Raw genomic sequence first — 14,646 nt, forward strand, 5'->3', positions numbered from 1 at the left:
TTTGGCTCAAACCCAGGCTCTTCTTGGATCCTCCTTTTTTCCCAGACGTCCTCTAGAGCTTCCAGCCAATCAGTCACTCCCTTGCCTGTAACTGGGCTCACAGGCAGAACAGGGGAAGACTTTTCTTATCCCCTACATACAGTATGTTGATGGGTAGAAATTCAAGGCATGTTGATGAGCAGTCCATAATCCAAGAAGAAGCAAAACTAATGTGGTCATAGATCTTTTGATCGTACACGGACTACAGTGTACATCTGTTACAAAGATATATTGATAAAAAGGAAATTAACTTTAAAAAGGCATTTATTGCAGTAATTCTTATTTTCATGTGGTAAGGGCTTTACTTCAACATATACAAGAGCACAAATTCTTCCACAACCAAAATTTAAAAAGAAGAACTAAAAAAAGAACAGACCAGATCTCCAACAGAATATTCATAGTTTACTTAAAAACCTACATTTGACCTTGCCTACATTTTTAAAAGAAAAAAGCATTTTTCAAAATTACAGGTAATAAATCTTCACCTACTTAAGAAATGTAAGAAAAATAACTCACTCCTTTATTATAAAATATATGGATATTGGAAGTCCACCCATATAAACACAAACAGCCACAAATGCTTTTATACAGGTCATGGAACTCTGTAATGGCATCTTATTCCCTAATATTTTAAGTGACTATTTTACAAAATTCAGTGATTCAATAATGGCAAAAGTGACATCATAACTAATTTTATCACTTAGCACAAGTTATACAGGTACATTTCACCAGCTATCCATGATTTGTAATTATTATTTTTTATTAGTATTTTATTTGGAGTGTTCACTAATTCTCATGGGTTACATCACTGAATATTATGCCGAAACAATACACCAGGCTCTTTTGGAGGACCTTTACTGCAATACAGTGAATTCTTTTTCATGCATACAGTAATGTACACTACTTTATTTAAACTGAAGGTTTGTGGCAGGTCGGGGGATGGGGACGTCTGATTGTTTGTCCAATATTGCAGGTAAATCTGCAAGTCTATGGCCAGTTTAAGAGGTTGTGGGAGATGGTGATGTGGGCTCTTCCTTGTGTAGGGAGAATGGACTCTACTTGAAGGACTACAGTCTATTATTGATGGTACAATGGAGTGAAAAAGTAAACTACCATCTATACCTAACCTTTCTTTTTTGTAGTATCGGGTCTGGACTGGCAGTCAAAATAGCCCCTGGCATTTAAAGTACACAGAGGCCCAAACAGTACCCAACCAGCCCACTAAAAGAGTGACTTTCTATAGCTTCTTACAAAAGCCCATCTGGCATTTGCCAGAACCCACAGATTGCCAGTGGGGGCCTGCAAATATGTCAACTGGTAGGGAAATAATATTTAGGCAACCCTTCCCCCTACAATTGCACATGCATGGCCCGCGGGCGTGCACCAAGGATGATGCACCCCCGCATGTACAATCGCAGGACCGTTGGAGAACGGTGTTCCCTTGGATGCAGCTGCACGGCAGGCCTCCCTAGGCCCGGGCCTTTGTGGCCTAGCCACAAATCCGGGCCGGGATGGATGAAATATTTAGCTTTTTTGGTTTTAGAGAGGGGGGTGCATCAGTTCTGGACTGCAGTGTTTTGGATCCCACTTACAGCACTCTGCACATCTATTGACGGAACCTGCTGTTGGAACTGAGTGTCAGTCAGTCCTGAACTGGCAGTCTGTGGATTCTGGCATGCTAGAGGGGTTGCTGTAAGATGCCATAGACAGTCACTATTTAGTTGGCCTGTGGGCTGCCCTCCCTTTTCTGATTGCACCAAAAATTAAATAATAAAGATTGTGCGTGGGTGCAGGGAGGACATGGCAGTGGGTGAGCGGACAGACAGTGGGAGCCCTAGAGAGGGTGTGGAGGCCCCAGGGTGGGCCTCACATACTGGCCTAACATACTCCTGTCTAACCCTGTTTGGCACTTGAGATACTAGGGCCTATTTTGAAACCTATTACAGGTATGGTGTAGAAGCAGCATGTTTAACTCACAGTAAATCCTTTTAGTGTGACATGTATTGACTGTCTCCTGTAGCCTATTGGATAAGGTACCTGTTTATGGTCATGAGTTCAAAACCTGTCATTTTTACTTGTTGACCCTTTTTTTCTTTTTTACCTTTTCTTTAAATCATAGTAAGGTGCAGACACAGGGGCAGAGGGAAAATCAGGGGTACAGCAAGAGGTACGGGGGCAGAGGGAGAAAATTTGGAGGAGATAGAGACACAAGGCAGAGGAAAATCAGGTTGAGAGAGAGAGGCATTTTATGAGTGGGCTAAATGTCATGAAGTTGCTTAAGCTACCCTGATGTACCAGTGTACATTGAGGGTGCCACGATGTCTTATCAGTCCTTGTGTGTTTTAATATAATAGGATTCAGCTAAGGTTCTATTAAATTGAAAAGTTTACTTTTTAACATAAATTAGAGGGGGAAAAATAATACTTTGGGGATTGAGCACTAAACCCACTAGTCAAAGGCAGGGACTTAATCCACTAGGCCACCACATGTATGGTACACTGGTATGGATTGCATTAGCTAGCACTTGGTGATCTCTTGTGGGCACAACTAGTTTTACATTCTGGTATATGCGCTAGCTAATGTGTTACACTCGCTGCTGCTTATCTACCGTTACAGATGTACAATCCATTCTGGCTCCATCTGTACAATATTTACATAGTTAGTTACATAGTTAAATTGGGTTGAAAAAAGACAAAGTCCATCAAGTTCAAACCCTCCAAATGAAAACCCAGCATCCATACACACACATAGGATAAATAAAAAACCTACCATACTATATGGTGCTGGTTTTACTTTAGGCTAAACATAAAAATACTTAAAAAATGTCCCCTTTATTGAAGCTCCCTATAGATCTACTAATGGCCCCATCCATGTTTCAAATGAGGGGTACAATTGGTGCCCGAACAGCCCTTGCCAGTAGCACAGTAGAAGAGGAATATCCAGTGCAGTCATGCATGCAAAGACAGGCTTCAGTTGCCCATCAGGTCCATATAGCTGCTGATTGGTTACTATCCTACATTGCAGTGTGCTGAGTACTGCCAGCTCCCCTGCATGGCCTGGGAAAGGAGGCAACAGGAAGTGGAACAGATGGACTGGACTAATAGGGTTTTGCAGAAATATTCAATAAACCTGAAATACAACTTTTTTTAAGCAAATTACTATACTACTACTATATTTTACAGAGTAATGTGCTGGCACGTATTATTCCTATTCTACATATATTTGAAGGGGAACCATTGCTATTCTAAAAAAAATCTGTTGAAACCCATTTCAAAATAGTCTGACCTTCCCTTACTACAAACAACATTTGAAATTGGTAAAAAAAATATTGGGTTGAATTGGGCTGAAGAAGCATGCTAATAAACCATTTATAGTGGCAACTGTATAACAATACAATAATAAAGATATTGTGAAAAAACACACAGTTTGAATGCATGATTACACATAATCACGACCAAGGACATGTCTTACACAAGGCTATAGGTCAATAACAGTAAGTTTTGTCATTAGCCACCAGAATTTGGCCTAAAAGGGAATGTGTGACTGTCAGCACACTATAGCCATGATTATTTAAGCCCTCTGAACAGCCTGCTGTACTTAAACCATTGCTGGCTAAGTATAATGCTCCTGGAAGTTTCATGCACCTAGACTTAATTAAAAAATAAAGCAGATGCACATTTGCCTGCAGCACCCAATGCTTTATTGCTATTTTTAAAAAATTTTTCAGCTCTTCACCCCATGATCAATATTTTAAATTACGAATTTTTCAAGGTGTATTTTATTTTACTCATTGTGAATGCCAGATTTGCCACCCTTATTATATGAGATTTGTGTTATCTTGTAATACTAACAGTGAAAAAGAACAGAACCATAAAATCTTATCCTTTGCTAAAAATAAAATATGACACTGTTCAGTGACTAATAAACATCAGTATGGCATCTCCTGGCCCCCTAACACAGGGTAATTTCAAAACAAGTTTTGGTTCTTAACGAGAATGGATTGGTTGAAGGTCATTATCCAAAAGGAAAATAGGGTGAAAATTCTTTGATAATTGGCAGGTATTTCTCAACTACATTTAGTCAGGTAGGCAATATCAATATTTAGCTAACAAAAGCAAGCACGATCCTAATATTTTAAACTACATTGTGGTTTAGAGTCACCGAAGGACAATCCACTTAATATGGATTATACTTCAGAGTATAATAATTACGGGCTATCTCTGGGGTTTTTCTTTTACAATCTTCTCATGCACAGTAAAATATTAAAAAAATAACTTAAAAAAAAAACTGAATACTTTTTTAAAGACAAAAATACCATATGCCCATTTATCCATTTAATAATAAATTCCACGGATTCCCCAGTCATTAAAAATATACAAAAACAAGGGTAGTAAAGATCTCAGATGGCATTGATTTACCAAATGATTTAAATTTAAACTAATACCTCTTCCCCTATTTTTTTTTACCATAATGAGCTAGTGAGTGACAGGTTTAATGGGAATGGTTTATAGATTTGACAGGGGGAGAAGTATTGGAAGAGTTACACTGCCCTCATTAAATTTACCTACAGCAACACTGATAAAATGCTCACAAAAAATATCAATCTTTGTACTGATCAATATCATGAATTTAATGCAGTGTATTTTTGTAATGTGACTTAGAAAAGCCAAATTTTTAGTTTATACTTAAAGAAAAGGGCACCAATTGGCTAAATATATTACCCCCAACCAAAGGTGCAGGCTAATAGAGCCTGTACTCTGGTTGGGGATGACAGTAGTTTTTTTTTTAAAACAAATTGCCCCCCGCCTGCGTTAGGCCTCCCCACAACAGAAGGGAGCTTCTGTTGTGTGCATACATTTTGGGGTACACTCATGTGCATAATTGGGGAATGCCTTAACTTGCTTAGTATGTGCATGACTTCAGAAGCACATTTGCGTATGAGCTCTGACTGACATGGACACTTGCACCAGGAGCTCCCTAGCACTGGTGTGGGCCGTTTTTTTTTTTTAAAACTAGTTACCACCAACAGGAGTGCTGGCTCTATTAGACTACACCTTTGCTTGGGTATAATATATTTATATATATTATAATATATTGTGCGAATTCATTGGAAAGTTCATTAATATAAAATGCTTATAGTGATTACAGAGCCAAATCTGTAACAGGCAGTTCTCAATCCACTGAAATCAAATTTTTTTACATTAAAGCGCATATAATTAAAATATTAAAAAAAATATTTATAATATATTGTGCGAATTCATTGGAAAGTTCATTAATATAAAATGCTTATAGTGATTACAGAGCCAAATCTGTAACAGGCAGTTCTCAATCCACTGAAATCAAATTTTTTTACATTAAAGCGCATATAATTAAAATATTAAAAAAAAATATTTAAAAAAATTAATCATGAGGGCAGAAGTAATTAGATTAAAAATAATGAAAAATATTTGATGTGTATCGATGTGGTATAAAAGTACTTGGGATACTCAGTATCAGTAGTGATGGGTGAATTAATTTGCCATACACAAATTTGCGGCAAATTTCCCTGTTTCGCTGCAAGCAAATAAATGAAATAATTAATAATAAAACTGCGGCAGTGAAACAAAAAATGGTTGCGCGCCAGAATAGTCACGCACATAGAATTGACGTGCATCAAAATTATTTTGACGCCTATTGACAATGCATTTCTACATTTTTTGGCCATTTCGCCCATCACTAAGGGGGTTATTTATCAAGGTCCGAATTTATCTCAGTATTGGCTGCTCCAAACTCCGATCTAAGCCGCTCGGGTTTTTAATGCTTATTTATTATTACATTTTCCAGAAAATTACCTTTGCGGGAAAAGCTCAGATTTTCACGTTTTTTTCGTGAAATTTTTCACCTGTTTTCACCTGAAAGCATTGTGAAATTGCCCGAAAACCCCAACACAACCAAAGATCAATAGGACAGGTTTGAGATGCCGTGTTTTTATATGCTGGCTTTTTAGCCCTTGGGGTTTAATAAATTCCGAAAAATTTGTGATTTTTTTAAAAGCCTATTATAACACAAAAAATCCAGAATGTTTCGGATTTCGGGGAATTTCGGGTATTCGGAGCTTAGTAAATAACCCCCTAATTGTGAATAACAATTATCACACTGGCCCCACCAGAATCTTACATCAGACCTGTAAACCCTTTTTAAATACTGTATTTCTCCTTAAATATACATTACAGGGAGAACATGGGTGTTGCACTGTTGTATATCAAAAGCAATTATACATGAGCCATGTTTGGTGTGCCAGTCTTAGATCCCTACCATTGTGTCCTCTCAGAGGCATCTATAATCGTGTGGCAGGGATTTTTTGCAGCAAATTTATGTTGCACTTTCACAAAAAAATTGCAGATGTTGAAAAGGCACTTGAAAAATTTGAAACTTAGAACAGGCACATCTTTAACATAAAAGTTTAAAGAGAAGGTAAAGTTCTCCTTCAAAGAAGTCTCAAACCTGCCTCTGTATGGTTGTTGTATGGTTGTTGTCCATGTAACTTTGTTTCCATGGTCTTTAAACAATTAAGTTTCTTTAACCTCATACCAAACCAAATATTTTAGTAAAGGTATGGGCCCTGTTATTCAGAATGCTGTACTATTTTATTATTACAGAGAAAAAGGAAATCATTTTTAAAATTTTGGATTATTTGGATAAAATTGAGTCTATTGGAGACAGTCTTTACCTAATTTGGAACTTTCTGGATAACGGGTTTCCGGATAACGGATCTTATAGCTTTACCAGATTTTAGACTTTAGATATGAACTGATTTTGTTTAAAATTAAACTAACAGCATGAATAATCATGTATAGTTAAATTTTCTGTTAATGACCAAAATTATTTACTAGGTTAATCTGTCAAGGTCTAAATTATGTTACTATCTAGTTACTAAAGTAATATCCAGTCGTTTATTAATATCCTAAAATGTGCATTCACATAAAAATACTTAAAAAGCTAAACCAATTGCTTTGAAATATTAAATCAAGACTTCATGAGCAGGGTAAATATTTAATCAAGCGATATCTGCAAAATGCAACTTGTAAAAGTAAGGCTACAGCATGTCACTACAGTACTTTACATTATTAGGTGATTTCATACTAAGAAATGAAAGCTATATGGTACCTTGATACATATTTTACTAAACATAGTCTTAAAAATTAAGATTTTTTTAATATTTCATTGTGATATTTTTACTTTTGAGTACATATAACAAATATATGTAATCACTAATAACTCTAGGCAATATCAGCAATTATTTCTTATTTAGTATTTTATTTTTAATAAACTAAATAAAGTGCTTAAGTGCCTGCACTCCTAATCAAATAATTGCAGGGTGCACGGTCACATATTCAGCATACAGTTCTGTATTGGAATAAGCAATTCCTGGACCAGCAATTTGGTGAATTTTTCACAGTTTCACAAACAGTTTTCAGTTACAGATTCGCCATTCAATAGTATCATTTATATCTTAGGTTTTAAAATGTTACTTCTTTTTTTAAAATGGATTCTATGGGCTTTCCTGTAATTTGGGGCTTTCTGGATAATGGGTTCCCAGATAATGGATCCTATACCACATATATCATAGTCATACAATTTCTGAAAATAAATGTTGAGTTATTTCGAATTGCACTTCTGAATACATTTATCTTGCCAATAAAATATAAGCACTATGTAGGGGGTTATGTACTTAAGTCTGATTTTTTTCTGGTCTGCCTTTTAAAGGGGAAAACACAATTTTTCAGAGAAAAAAACAAATTTTTTTTGTAATTTATTTAACTCCGATGGTGTTAAAAGTCTGAATAAAAAAGTACTCCATCTGCTGAGATCATGTAGAAGTCAATAGCAGACTGTTTGCAATTGGGAGATATCCTGATCTGAGCTGGGTTTCATATAATAATCCAAAGATTTAGTGTGTTTTGGATGATAATCCATAAAGTCAGAGTTTTTGGCATCAAATATGAATTTTTTTTTTTTTTTTAACGATTTTATCAAGTCTTTTCCAGCACAAGATTTTTTTCGTGAAAGTCTATTGAAGTACGGTAAAAATGTTTGTAGGAATTTGGTTGGAGTGGTTTTAACAAAATAGTGAGACATTTTCAAAGTTTGATAAATAACCCTCACTAAGGGGCCGATTCACTAACTTCGAGTGAAGGATTCAAGTAAAAAAACCTCGAATTTCGAAGTGTTTTTTGGGCTACTTCGACCATCGAATGGGCTACTTCGACCTTCGACTACGACTACGACTTCGAATCAAAGGATTCGAAGTAAAAATCGTTCGACTATTCGACCATTCGATAGTCGAAGTACTGTCTCTTTAAAAAAAACTTCGACCCCCTAGTTCGCCATCTAAAAGCTACCGAAGTCAATGTTAGGTCCCCATAGGCTTGCCTAACTTTTTTTGATCGAAGGATATTCCTTCGATCGTTGGATTTAAATCCTTCGAATCGTTCGATTCGAAGGATTTAATTGTTCGATCGAAGGAATAATCCTTCGATCGTTCGATTGTACTATCTGCGCTAAATCCTTCGTCTTCGATATTCGAAGTCAAAGGATTTCAATTCCCAGTCGAATATCGAGGGTTAATTAACCCTCGATATTCGACCCTTAGTGAATCAGCCCCTTAGTGTAATTACCTTCCAGCTCCAAATCTCTTTGTTGCCACTGTCTATGTTGGGGCCAACAGGCTACATCTGGCATTAAAATGCATCTTCATGGATACAAATACAAACATATCTCCTTGAATAATAAATTATTATTGTTGCTATTCTTGAAAAAAAAGCAAACAAAGAAGGGTGCATCACAGAGAGTAAAACTGGCATGGAAAATAGTATACCCATACCTAAGAACTGTACAAAAAATATGTCTGTAGAATTGTCTTTTCGTGAACATTATACAGTCCCTACACAGCTCTGTTCTGTGCCACGATGAGTAAACTTCATGAATCCTAGAGAAGAAGCAAATATTTCTACCAGGAAATGTGTGAGATCATGAGACAAAGTTGTTTTTTAGTTATAAATGGTGAGAAAAAAAGAAGGGGGTCAAAATAAATATGTGCGGGAAAAAAAACTAAAACATGGAAGGGAAACTGAGAGGGAATTAGAGCAAAGATGAAAAAGAAGAAAATAATAGGTACAAGAGAAAGGGAAGAAGGAGCAGTAAAAAAAAAACTCAACCAAATGTGGAAGAAAGGGAAAACTTAACTAGGTTAAAAGTTTTTTCAACTAAATTTCTAGGTCACATGATGCCTTTTATGCTTCTTCAAAGGTCTGGTAATCATAGAACATTCAAGGCAAGGCATTATGGGAACTAGAGTTTTGGCTGGAGGAGGTCTGGCTTCTGCCAGATACTGATTTTAATTACATATACTAATTACTTTGAATTAAATTGTTTTATTATCCAAAATGTCATTTTATTTTAGAGAAATTCTGCTTTACACAAGTACATCTTTTATAATGTGTATATTTAAAGCAATCCACATATCATCTTTATACAAAAAGCCTTTATTTGGGTGGTCTTGTAGAACTTTTTTTATAACGTTACTTAACTTTAAAAAGAACTTTTATTTATAAAAAATACATTTGTCTGTTAAAAATATTTGTGTCTGGCTAATAATTATAACTTTATAACCATAATAACTATAACTTAATTTGGTGCAATTAAAATCAATAATTAAAAGTAACAAGACCTTTGAAACCGGAGGAAACTTGACTCCACAAAATGGTTCCAGTGAAAGAAAATTTTGAGCTATGGTATTTAAAAATATCGAAAGCTACGGCTATATGAAAAAGGCATGCTGACAAACAGATATAAAATTCAGAGCAGTTCATTCCAACGGAGAGGTAACCCCAGAATTCTTTCAGCAGAAGATATGCAGATTAGTTCTATATTCCTTTTAACAGGGATTACTTAATACATTTTCACGGAAATGAGATGTAAATCTGCCTTTTCTGTAGAGGATATGTACTTTCCACTCTACAACTTTACAATAGTTTGTGAAAAAAGCTGAACAGCCAATTTCATAAAAGAAATGTGATTTTGCTAAATCACATCTTCTGCCAGCCAAGTATCTTGGATTAGTAAAAGGATGAGGAAATTATCCAATTTAGTGAAAACTCATGTTAATGATATACAGTTGATTAACTTCTAAATTTTCTGCTTAAAGTCTGGGTGGTTGAGTTGATTTGTTTTAATGTAAAAACAAAGATAAATCTTTTGTTAAAGTGTGGAACTTCATATATGATTACGCAAAATATAGAATTAATAAAAAAAGAAATTTATAAATTGATCATCCTTCTAGCAAAATCAAGGCTTAAATACAGTGCAACCCAACATTTACCATTTAATTTAAATGCAATAAATGCAACCCAGCAACTTTTTTAATTTATTGGAAGTGTCCTGTTTTTTTAATGATCTGGAAATCTTAGATTAAAGGTTAACATTGTATTAATATGACATATCCATTTAATAGAGAAGTACAACTCGATAACCATCTTTACACCGCATGCAAAGTGAGCCTATTTTCTGTACAGAATGTTTATAGCTCACCTTTTTGAACCATGCATGAGGAGTAACAAATTTATTAATGCTTGTAGCAGATTAGAAATGCATCCCAGGCATGTAGGGGGTTATTTACTAATAAATTCTGAAAAATGCGTGATTTTTTTTTTTAGAAAATCAAACTTTTAAAAAATCAGGAAATCACAATTTTTTTGAAATTTATCAAACCCAGAGGATGAAACAGTCTGAATCTGAAAATCCGGCATCTCAGCCCTGTCTAGATTGCATATAAGTCAATGGGAAAAGTCCCAATGATTTTTCGATGTGCACTGGGCTTCATGCAATACCCCGAAGTTTTCGGGTGAAAATTCAGAAAAAATATGAAATTCGTGAAAATCAGATGAAAAAATCCGAAAAAATCTTGAAAATCTGATTTTTTTTACGACAAAGCAAATTTTCAGGGAAATTGTAATGAGTGTAAAAAACCCGAGCGGATTTGATCGGCGTTTGTAGCAGAAAATATTGAGATAAATTTGGACTTTGATAAATAACCTCCGTAGTGTAGCTTGGGTTATACAGCATATGTTTGGGTCCAAGAATGCAGTGCATTCAATGGGACCTTTGGGAGTTGCCAAAGTTCCTCCAGCAACAGAGACCATAATGGGAGAAAAAAGGATTTCAGAAAATGACACTAGTTTTCTAAAAACTTAACATTCAGTAAAAATCAACTTCAAATGTGCTGCCTAAACCTAATTGCACAACTGCTAAATATTAGTGACAGATGATAATTTCTGCTTATTTCTGTCAATGGTAAAAGGGAATTCTGCACCTTCCGTTTTCATATGTTCTCATATGTTCACTTTTATGCTGACCTCTCAAGTTTATTACTGAAGTTACAAGTTCCTAAATTGGAAGAGTTGAGTATCAAGTAATTATAGTTTGCCAAGGGAGGATGTTAATGGATTGGCACACTTCCTTACCAACCTCCCCCAGAAAAAAAATCCTTGGATTCAAGAATAACTTTTCCAATAATTTACAACAAAATGATGGTGGTCAGTGGTTAATTGCTTTCAAGTCCATTCTAAAAATATCCATAGTTTAACGGGAATTCAACTGTATTGCTCTACTTTTCTCCATAAATATCTTCTCCATTTTTCCTTTATGTTAATTCTGATCTGTTTCTGTTTCAGGGTGTGGTTAAAAGAGAAACCCCCATAGAAGATGTTGGTGATAGGTGAGGCGGTGTCAATAGTAAAGAACTAAATAAGTAATAGCAAAAAAGTTACAGGACTACAAGATAAAGTTGTCATAAAGAGCAGTAATTTATAACATATAGAATATGAGTTCCAGAAAGTAAATGGAAATGGGTGAGATGCACAATTGCTTTATGTGGATTAGATTTAAAACATTTACATTGTTTGAAGGATTAGAAGTCTTAGAGAAGTTTTAAAGAATGAAAGAATGCCTAGATACAGGAATAGAAGATAGATAACTATTATTTATTATTATTATTATTATGATTATTAACATGTATTTATATAGCGCCAACATATTGCGTAGCACTGTAAAGTAAATGTGATTATACAACTACATCACATGAATTACATATATAGAATATATGGAGTAACAAACATCACAATCAATACAGGTACAAAAAGGTGAGGAAGGCCCTATGCATAGGCATACAGTCTAAAGGGAAGGGAGTAATACACAAGGTGTGGGAGTGGGCAAGATCAAATTAAGTGGGTGAGAAATGTGGTATTGTATGTGGTATTGCGTTTGGTAGTTAAGCAGAGTGAGGGTAGGCTTCTCGAAAGAAGTGCGTTTTCAGAGATTTTTTGAAAGCAGAAAGGTTGGGAGAAAGTCGGACAGACCGTGGGAGAGCGTTCCAGAGGAGGGGTGCAGCCCTTGCAAAGTCTTGAATGCGAGCATGTGAGGAGGTAATGAGAGGACAGTTGAGTAGCAGGTCAGTAGAGGAGCGTAGTAAGCGAGTGGTTGAGTATATAGAGATGAGTTCAGAGATGTAGGGTGGGGCAGAGTTATGAAGTGCTTTGAAAGTCAGTGTCATTAATTTGAATTTGATTCTGAAAGGTAAGCCAGTGCAGGGATTGACAGAATGGCGAGGCAGAGGAGGAGCGGTTGTATGAGCCTCGCAGCAGTGTTCATTATGGACTGGAGAGGTGACAGTCTCTGGAGGGGGAGGCCAATTAAAAGAGAGTTACAGTCGTCTAGACGCGATATATTGAGAGAGTGAATAAGAATTTTGGCAGCGTCTTGGGTGATAAATGATCGTATTTTGGATATGTTCCTTAGGTGGAAGTGACATGATTTAATAAGTGACTGGATATGAGGATATATCCAGATATAACTAAGGAGTAACCAGGTTTGAGGCAATATATCCAGTGGAAGCCGTAGTGCAAGTCAAGTGTAAATAAATGGGGCTAAAATTGAAAATTTATAGATGACATTGATTGGTTGAGAAGGATTCTGTTATTTAAATTATGTGACAGAGGGTAATGAGAGTAGAAAGTATTGGATATACATTATATATATATATATATATATATATATATATATATATATATATATATATATATATACAGTACATTTATAACATATATAAATTTAGAATGTTTAGCATTCAAAAGAAGATAAAATATAGAAAAGAATGAAGGAGTAATAAGAATAAAACAGTTTATAACCCATATACAAAGCTTGATTATATACAGTAAGTATGTATTTGCATTATAAAGCTAGTCCTGTTTATCTAATATAGCAGCAACAATTAAACTAAAATTAGGAAGGGGACCAAGTTGGATGAAAATTATAATGGCAATATAGTGGCTATATATAGTGTTTGAGGATTATATTCTTATTGAAAATAGCTTTATAAAAAAATCTAGGCAAGGATAAAAGTCAAAAACTGATATATAGTTGTCAAAAACAATATGTTCATTTACAGTTGGTAAACATAAATGTAATTATTAATTTATATATTGATTGAGGGTTTTGTTAGGGAGATGAATTCTGGCTAAAATCACACATCTGTTGCAAAACTGGCAAAGCCCCGGGGCCTGACGGCTTCTCTATAAACTATTTTAAGGAACTAGGAAATTTGGTCATCCCTTATCTAGTAGACGCCACGAATTCCATAACTCCACAAAAAGCAATCCCATCAGAAACTTTAGAAGCACATATAACCCTAATCCACAAGAAAGGTAAGGACCCCCTGGATCCGGGTAGCTATAGACCCATCTCTCTTCTAAACGCAGACACCAAACTTTACGCCAAAGTTCTGGCCACTAGACTTAATTAAGTCCTAGCCTCTTTAATCCACCCAGAACAGGTAGGCTTCGTCCCCCATAGGGAAGCTCGTGATAATACAAACAAGTTATTCAGCATTCTCCAATACTGTAAATCCAAGACCATCCCAATCATGCTGTTGTCTACGGACGCCGAGAAGGCGTTTGACAGGGTCGACTGGTCCTTTTTAGACAACACCTTAAAACACATCAACCTAGGCCCCAAGATGCAAACCTGGATATCCACTCTTTACACTTCACCCACAGCGAAACTTCGCATCAACTGAGAGTTCTCACAATCTTTCAATATCCTAAATGGGACACGACAGGGCTGCCCTCTCTCCCCCCTTTTATTCATTCTCTCAGTTGAGAGCTTTCTAAACACGCTGAGGAATAACCCCAACATTAGCGGACTTCAAATAGGCCCCAAGGAGCATAAAATAGCGGCCTATGCCGATGACCTCTTATTTTTTGTAACTAATCCCAGAATCTCACTCCCCAACCTACTGAAAGAATTAGATGACTTTAATCGGGTTAGTAATTTTAAAATTAATCTTACTAAATCTGTAGCCCTAAATATTTCGATTCCACATGAGGAATTCACGGATATTATGCGTTCCTTCCCAATCAAACAGTCAAGTTCCTTTTTGACTTACCTAGGCTTGAAGATATTCCCTGACACACAACAAACGATCCGCAGTAATTATGATGACTTCCTAAAGGCGATGCAAACGGACTTAGGAGACTGGACCTCCAAGACACTCTCATGGACAGGACGCATTAA

This window comes from Xenopus laevis, chromosome 2S (genome assembly GCF_017654675.1).
Source record: "Xenopus laevis strain J_2021 chromosome 2S, Xenopus_laevis_v10.1, whole genome shotgun sequence".
Classification (NCBI taxonomy): domain Eukaryota; kingdom Metazoa; phylum Chordata; class Amphibia; order Anura; family Pipidae; genus Xenopus; species Xenopus laevis.